Raw genomic sequence first — 9,102 nt, 5'->3', positions numbered from 1 at the left:
TATTGATTTTTGGGAGATTTTGTGAGTCATCACCATTCTTTTTTATGCTTGGATATTACAGAGGATGTAATAAACTACTGATGGTCTTAAAAATCATGAGGATTGAATGTGATTTCAGGTATTTTATAAAATCGCAATGCAAAAATATTACACTACAGAGCGAAAACAGGTAATTTGCCAACCCCAATGTTTCGCTAAATATAACCCCATGATAAGTTTTGTGCCATCAAATGACCACCATCAATATATGCAGTGGACATTCTTCTTTCATTTTCATAACGTTTCAAGACAATCGAAGTGGGTCTACTATAAGCAGCAGGCGTATTCCGGCAGCGCCCTCATCGACTCAATGCAAAATACTACACTAAAGAGCGAAAACAGCAAAAATGACAACCCCGATTAATTGCTCAATTTCACCCCGTAATAATTTTTGTGCCATCAAATGACTATCATAAATGAATGTAGGGGACACTATTTTTTCATTTTCATGACTTTTCACGACAATCGAAGTGGGTCTACTATCAGCAGCAGACGAATTCCGGCAGCGCCCTAATCGGCTTAATGCAAAAATTCTACACTAAAGAGCGAAAACAGCTATAATGGCAACCCTCATTAATTGCTCAATTTAACCCCGTGATAATTTTTGTGCCATCAAATGACTATCATAAATGAATGTAGGGACACTATTCTTTCATTTTCATGACATTTCTTGACAATCGAAGTGGGTCTACTATCAGCAGCAGGCGGATTCCGGCAGCGCCCTCATCGGCTCAATGCAAAATACTACACTAAAGAGCGAAAACAGCAAAAATGACAACCCCGATTAATTGCTCAATTTCACCCCGTGATAATTTTTGTGCCATCAAATGACTATCATAAATGAATGTAGGGGACACTATTTTTTCATTTTCATGACTTTTCATGACAATCGAAGTGGGTCTACTATCAGCAGCAGACGGATTCCGGCAGCGCCCTCATCGGCTAGTTGCAAAAATAATACACTAAACAGCGAAAACAGCCAAAATGACAACCCCAAATAATTGCTCAATTTCACCCCGTAATAATTTTTGTGCCATCAAATGACTATCATAAATGAATGTAGGGGACACTATTTTTTCATTTTCATGACTTTTCATGACAATCAAAGTGGGTCTAGTATCAGCAGCAGGCGGATTCCGGCAGCGCCCTAATCGGCTTAATGCAACAATTCTACACTAAAGAGCGAAAACAGCTATAATGGCAACCCTCATTAATTGCTCAATTTAACCCCGTGATAATTTTTGTGCCATCAAATGACTATCATAAATGAATGTAAAGGACATTATTCTTTCGTTTTCATGACTTTTCATGACAATCGAAGGAGGTCTACTATCAGCAGCAGGCGGATTCCGGCAGCGTCCTCATCAGCTAGTTGCAAAAATGCTACACTAAAGAACGAAAACATTAACAATGACAGCCCTTAAATTGCTGTGATGTTGTTTGAAAGATAAGTTATTCGAAACGGGAATTGCTATCACGAACCGATGTGGAGTTAGCAGCGTTTAACCGAAATTGGTTAATTGGAACCGTTCACTGAAGTTGCCTGAAAACTAGAGCTGTGGATGTGAAAATTGCCCCAATCGTCTTTGTCGTTTATTGATCTACGAATTTCTATTTAATACTTTTCCTCTAAGTGAGGGCGCTATTTCATACAGCAATTTCCTATTTAATGAAATCATTAGAAATTTACGCAGGATATGTATGTATCTGATGAGTGTATTTTAAAGTAAATTAAGACTCAGAATAATTTGTTATTAAGTGCACTTTATATTAAAGTAAAGTAACTACTAATTTAACATACTTTCTTTAGAGATGCATTGGCACAAATAATTCATGACACCATTAATACAAAATGTATGCGGTGAAAGTGTTGTGAAAACTTTCATAACATGCTACTCCGGTATTCTACATAATCTGCATACACCATCCTACGGGCAGCCGTCGGGGAAAAGAAGACAACACTGTGAAAATTAGTTTTCAAACATGCTTTCGGAGGTGGGGGATGTTGAGCCCATTCCATTTTAAAGTAGGTGTCTAGAAGTGCATGAGTGTCGTAGTTGATTGCATTTGTCATTTTTCTTCTGTGAATTTAAAAAGATATTGGAGGGGGGGGGGGGGGGGTGCACAATACATCCATAAACCAACGACCAAATTCCTCAATAAAGGTGAATTTTCAAAACTTTCCAAAAGAAAGAGATTCTGTAGTAAGTTTGTAATAGACAGAAAATGAAATGAAAAAGGCATACTCACATACACTCAAGAAAGTTACAGTCGACGAAATAATAAGCTTGCCACAGTTGCATTTATGTACAACTACTTTAATTAGTTCTTGCCTCATACGCATGCACGTATCTGGCTTTATGTACATTACACAAAATGAAACCCGTTTCAGCTTCTGGGTGCTGTTTTTTTCTGCATTATTTAAGGTAGCACACCTTGTGAGGATACTCACATCCTAAAATCAGACACAAACTATCCAGTATACTTATTAAAACCACATCTCGAGAGCATGCTGGATGAGGGAGATAAAAATTATTAAACATATTCATTTCACGGCAGTGCATTGCATGATGGGAAATATTCGTTTCAAATAAAATTTGTTAATCAAAGCGTTTGTTTTTCTGTATTATCTAGACACACACGTAAATGGCCCGTGTAAACACTTGGGTGTCTGGGTTTTTATTAAGTTTACTTAATCTAACCTGACACGGGGTGTTGTAAAATTCCGATGTCAAATAATGAATAACATTTAAGAAACAGCAAACATTTTGGTTGTATTTTTGTGATATTATACCATGTAATAACCGTGCAGAAAGATGAATGAGGATGGAGGGCCCAAAGCAGTCCAAAAATGAAAAAAAAAAATGCATAATGTAAACCACCTCCATAAATTCTACGATCTTCTTTTTTGCGTCGTTATTATTCTTCGCAAAGAAATGTAGTCTTTGAAGATAGTTAAGATAGATACTTTGTGAAAAGAGAAAAAGGAAATTACCATAAACATTATACTAGCATGAAGAAAACCTTCTTAAACATATTTTCCTACCCACCCTGCAGTTTAGACCAGTAAACCGGTCTTAACTGAAGCCCTGCCTGTAAGACATCTGATATTTGATGACCTCATTGTAGCTTTTAATACGGTACCTCTTAGTGTAATTATCGATCTTAAGAATAAAGTTAATTTTAGAGTAGAAATACACAGGAATTCGGCGTGTCTACATGTGCGATGCTTGTTGCAAACTTGACATCAGAGTAAACGAGGTACTATATAGGCCAAATAAGGTTAAACAATTTTGCCATTAAATTACTGTCATAATCGAATGTAAGGGATATTATTGTTTTGTTTTATATACATTTGGGATAATCAAATCGGTTGTTTTTCTTTCGGTTACAAACGCTGGCCACACATACAATACACTACAAGGGGTAGCTCCCTACATAGCGCAGATGCTTAGTTTATATTTTGACTTCTTATGTATGTTTATTGATCATGGAAGCTCCTAACTACGGGAAAGTATTGTTGACGTTATTAGGCCGTGGGCCCGAAGTAGGAAAAGTGATCTAAAAATTAACTTTCGTTGCACCGTCCCGGGGTCTACATGAAACCCATTAAAATTGGTTAGCAATATGTATTATTTTCCAAAATCAGTTGTTCTTAAGCGTCAATGTTGCACATTAATGTTTTTTAGGCCAAAATGGCGGCAATTTCCCCATACATATCCTGCACAAAATAGAATATATAGGCCACAAATACCATAAAATTGATCAGAAGGAGAATCTACCTTCATGTTGAGGTTCCGCCGGCTGATTTGAACATATGTGGAATGATAATTTGTTTAGTGGGGGGGGGGGGGGGTCTACTTAAAGGTCATAAAGCACCAAGAACAGAATAGAGGGCGCTGTCCATTTCAGTATATCAGAGCATTGCATTCTGCTATGCGAAAAATTATAATTAAAATTACTACATATATAAATAATAATAAATTATATAGTAATATAAATTACTATATATATATATATATATATATATTACTATATATATTACTATATATATATATATATATATATATATGTGTGTGTGTGTGTAGATATGTAGATATAGCAGCACTAACTATTCGTTAATTTAAAGTAAAATAAGACATATATATATATATATATATATATATATATATATATATATATATATATATATATATATATATATATATATATATATATATATATATATATAGAACAACGACATTTCAGATGAATTATAATTAGTACAACTTTTGCGATTGAGCGCTCCTAATCTAGGAAAAGCATGTATCTCCTATGAAACCAGTAAACTTTAAACATTCCTTACTAAGACAAATTAAAGGCAAAATCTAGCTACCAAGTGATATCAGGTTTAGTAAATGCATTTCTCTGCTCATTCCGTATGGGATTTTTCACGTAATGATATAGACATGATAAAGTTAGAAGATGGAAGCCACCATTTGCTCTGATCACTTACGGAAATGTCGGAGGTTATATTTTCTTCCTGTTGCTTGATAAGTCATCCCATCATACCTCTACATCCTCGTCATCTGGTGTTTGGTATCGCACTTTCGTTAACATTGGATTTATTCATTAACGGCATGTGTCTAAAATTTCGAGTAGAAACGGCTTTGCTCCTGTAGGGGGAAGTGCTTCCCTATTACTGAGCACATCTATTTTAATTATTAAGTGATAGCACTATCTTTGCATTGGGCCGATGAGGGCGCTGCGGGAATACGCCTACTGCTGATACTAGACACACTTCGATTGTCATGAAAAGTCATGAAAACGAAAATATAATGTCCTTTAAATGCATTGAGAATGGTCATTTGATGGCACAAAAATGATCACAGGGTTAAATTGAGCAATTAATGGGGGTTGTCATTTTTGCTGTTTTCGCTGTTTAGTGTAATATTTTTGCAACTAGCCGATGAGGGGGCTGCCGGAATCCGCCTGCTGCTGATACTAGACCCCGTTCGATTGTCATGAAAAGTCACGAAAACGAAAGAATAAGGTCCTTTACATTCATTTATGATGGTCATTTGATGGCACAAAAATTATCACGGGGTTAAATTGAGCAATTACTGGGGGCTGTCATTTTTGCTGTTTTCGCTGTTTAGTGTATCATTTTTGCAACAAGCCGATGAGGGCGCTGCCAGAATCCGCCTGCTGCTGATAGTTGACCCCCTTCGATTGTCATGAAAAGTCATGAAAACGAAAGAATAATGTCCTTTACATTCATTTATGATGGTCATTTGATGGCACAAAAATTATCACGGGGTTAAATTGAGCAAATAATGGGGGCTGTCATTTTTTCTGTTTTCGTTCTTTAGTGTAGCATTTTTGCAACTAGCCGATGAGGGCGCTGCCGGAATCCTCCTGATGCTGATAGTAGACCCACTTCGATATTCATGAAGGGTCATGAACACGAAAGAATAATGGCCCTTACATTCATTTAAGATTGTCATTTGATGGCACAAAACTTATGAAATTGAGCAGTTTAACGTGGTTGTCATTTTTGCTATTGTTAAATATAGTCCTACTTTTGCATTGAGCGGATCAGGGGCTTACGGAAATTCTGCCTGCCGCTGGTAGTAGACCCACTTCGATTGTCATGAAATGTCAACAAAACTATAAAGAAAAATGTGCCTTACATACATAAATGATGGTTATTTAATTAGACAAAAATTGTGACATAGTATATTTACTTAGGCATTATTGGAAGTCCACAGTTTTTGCTGTTCTGCTTGATTCGGGTAGTATTAAGGTTTGTATTGAATCATTCGTGAAAAAGTCCCCTCCCACCCCTTCTCCACCGTGTCAATCCTGTGTACGCCAGTATTGAGAATTGTAATTTGAATTGTTTGGACAATCAACGCACTTGCATAAATAGAAACACTGGCGGATCCAAGGCCATTGTTTGGGAGGGGCCGAAGTGGCATTAGAGTGATATGGGGGAGGGGTCTAAGGGGAGGGGGTGACCCCCTCCCCTTTGGAAAATTTTCTATTTCTGAATGCCCTCAGATGCAATTTGGTGCGACAAAAGTGTACAATGATGATGTTAATTTACTTCTAAAAAAATGTTTCCCAGGTGTAATTTTCTAAAATATTTATAAAACAAAGTTGAGATCATCTTTCTCAAGAAATTTGTGTTAAACTTGTGTTAAACTGTAAATCCTCATGCTCATACATTTACATAGCTCCCAACTCTTGAGAAGGCAAATGCTGGTCCATGCCACGAATCGCCGTCCTGGGGGGGGGGGATAAGGGGAGGGGTGTCCCCCTCCCCTTTTGAATTTTTTTTTTGAATCCTGGTGATGCCTACATGTAAAATGGTGGCACTTAGAAAGGCTTTTGTCACCCAAAATTTTCTGAGAAATATGCATTTTTTGTGTGTAACATCAATAAATTGAATAGTATACAAATAATGATTGGTTATAAGTGCAATAGTGCAAATATTTCATGAGTTGAAAGATGGAATGTTCCATTCAACGAGGCGCAGCCGAGTTGAATGGAACAAATTACCATTCATTATTTGTTTTATACAACACCTTCAAATTTGGATATAATTGGATGTAAAATGCACTCATGCAACAGATTGTTTTGAACAGACAAGTTTCTCTGCTCTCTTACCATTGAAAAAAGTGCTACCAAAAAAGTATATCGCATGGTTCTATCATCATAGCGTGCAATAGAGCGGATTTTGCATGCAATCTACGAGCAATTGACCAATCAAATCGTCCCCGTTCTGGCGTAGTGACGAATGTTCAAAATGTGAGTTTTGAGAAAACGCGCTCTAAAGATTTTCATATTTTGACTTTAGTATAGCGTAACTAAAAGAGGATCTTTTTTTACCGAAAGTTGTCAATATTTTAAATATAACAAATAGAACTTTGAGTTCTCATGTTTGTTGCTGAAATTTCTTACATAGTAGTAATTTTAGTGTAAACATTTTCGTCGTTATGTCATGTCATTTTCAGTTAATTTTAGACATTCGCCACACATTGATCACTGTGCTAGAACTAAATTTTGAGGTTTCGTCCTGTCACAGACTTGTATTCGTCACTTTTGTGTGTAGTAGCCATAGGGTACACCGTGAATGTTCACTGTCACATGGGGAGAGGAAGGGGGGGGGGGGGTTAGGTGGAATAACCTTACGATAGAAGAAAATAATCGAAGGGGTGGTACATTGGTCTTATTAATTTTAAAAAGAATGTCCACGGTTTACTTTAATGTATAAAATAGACAAGGAATGGGTTATACGCAGGTATCAACATACGTGTTTTAGTATGTTTTTCTTGAGTGACATGGATGGAGTCGGATATGACGAGGGGAGGTGGTATATAGGGCAAGGAGAGCCGGCTGTTGAAATGGTGGTATATTGGTCTTATTAATTTAAAAAGAACGCCCACGTTTTGTTGCAATGTATAAAATAGACAAGGAATTTGTATGGGTTATGGGCGGATGTAAGTGTTTTAGTATGTGTTTCTTGGGTGAAATGTAGGGTGTCGGATAGAGAGATGTTGAGGTAGGGAGGGCAAGGAGAGCCGGCTGCTGAAAGGGTTATATATTGGTCCTATTTATTTTAAAGAACCCCCACCATTTTCTATAATGTATAAAATAGACAAGGTATATGATGAAATGTGAACACATGCAGTTGCAAAAATAATAGTTCCAGTGGCGTAATCTGTTAAGTCGGAACTCTTATAAAGCACACAGACTACGGAAAATTGTGTGCAATTCTTCATTTTCAAGTTAGTGTATTACGTGAAATGTCTCTGACGATAGTTGCTATAAGTATCCTTCAAACGCTTTGGGAAGCTATTCCACTATACTATCCCCTTAAACGGAATGTGAAATTTTATTACGCTCACAGGCACATTCATAATAACCAACCCAACAACTGTGCAATTGTTCAAGTGTTTCCAAGTTGTACTATAGTATGTTGTTCCTTCTTTTTATTTCCTTCCAGTATACATATACAAAATTTCTTACGCTCACAGGCACATTCATAATATCCAACCCAACCTCGTGTGAATCCTCAGATTTAAAGAAGGAAATAACTGTGCCATTGTTCAAGTGTTTCCAAGATGTACTGTAGTATGTTGTTCCTTCTTTTTATTTCCTTCCAGTATACATATAAAAATTATAGAGAGGAGTCATATAACACCTCAACAAGAAGAATAACTCATATAAAAGTTTTTTTTTTAAGATGATAGGATACCAAACAGTCCAAGAATAACTAATATAAAAAGGGAGAAAATGTCAAGATGATATAGATATCATATAAAATACATCTACTAATACAAAAGTTATTACATAAAACGATATTACAAACAAACTATAACAAACATTCTAAGTGCTCGAATGGAATGTATAAAGCAGCACGGTAAATAAATGAGTTGCTGTAAACTTACGTTCGGTATTTTGTGTGGATTTCTTACATTTCTGCTCGATTTGTGCAGGAGAGTTTTCAGTACAGTATACAAAGGGTTATTCTGATCACTGTAAATCTTATTAGCCATTCTTGTAAACTCAGGTCTTGCAGCAGCATTTACTTTTTCTAAAAGTATATTGTATTCTAAATTAATATAGATGATGTGTATTTAAGAAACTTCAGTCTTCTTTTCTTTGCTTTTTTTTGCAATATAAAATGGTACCAGGCAGGCACTGTATAGATCACATGTGCCAGGGTAGAATAAAAGTATTGAAAACATTTTCCTTAGCATTTTGGTTAAAGAAAGACACAACGTAAGCCACACTAGATACTATATAATATACTTTTTTAATACCTTAATGCTTTGCAAGAAAAGGTCAAACTGTCGTCACTGTATACTCCCAGTACTCAGTTTTGGAGGTTCTAGCCACCTCAGATCCCTCAATAATAATAATAATACGTTGCGACCTTGATAGAATGAGACCTTCATGTTTTATGGTTTATTTTCAAAAACAAATTTCCCTTATTTTTTTTTTGGGGGGGGGGGAGTTACGCAATAAAGTCTTGCGGTCACATGTTGGAACTATGTCATTTACAGAACACTGAAA

This window comes from Apostichopus japonicus, chromosome 20, assembly GCF_037975245.1.
Source record: "Apostichopus japonicus isolate 1M-3 chromosome 20, ASM3797524v1, whole genome shotgun sequence".
Classification (NCBI taxonomy): domain Eukaryota; kingdom Metazoa; phylum Echinodermata; class Holothuroidea; order Aspidochirotida; family Stichopodidae; genus Apostichopus; species Apostichopus japonicus.
Note: the sequence above shows the minus strand (reverse complement) of the source record.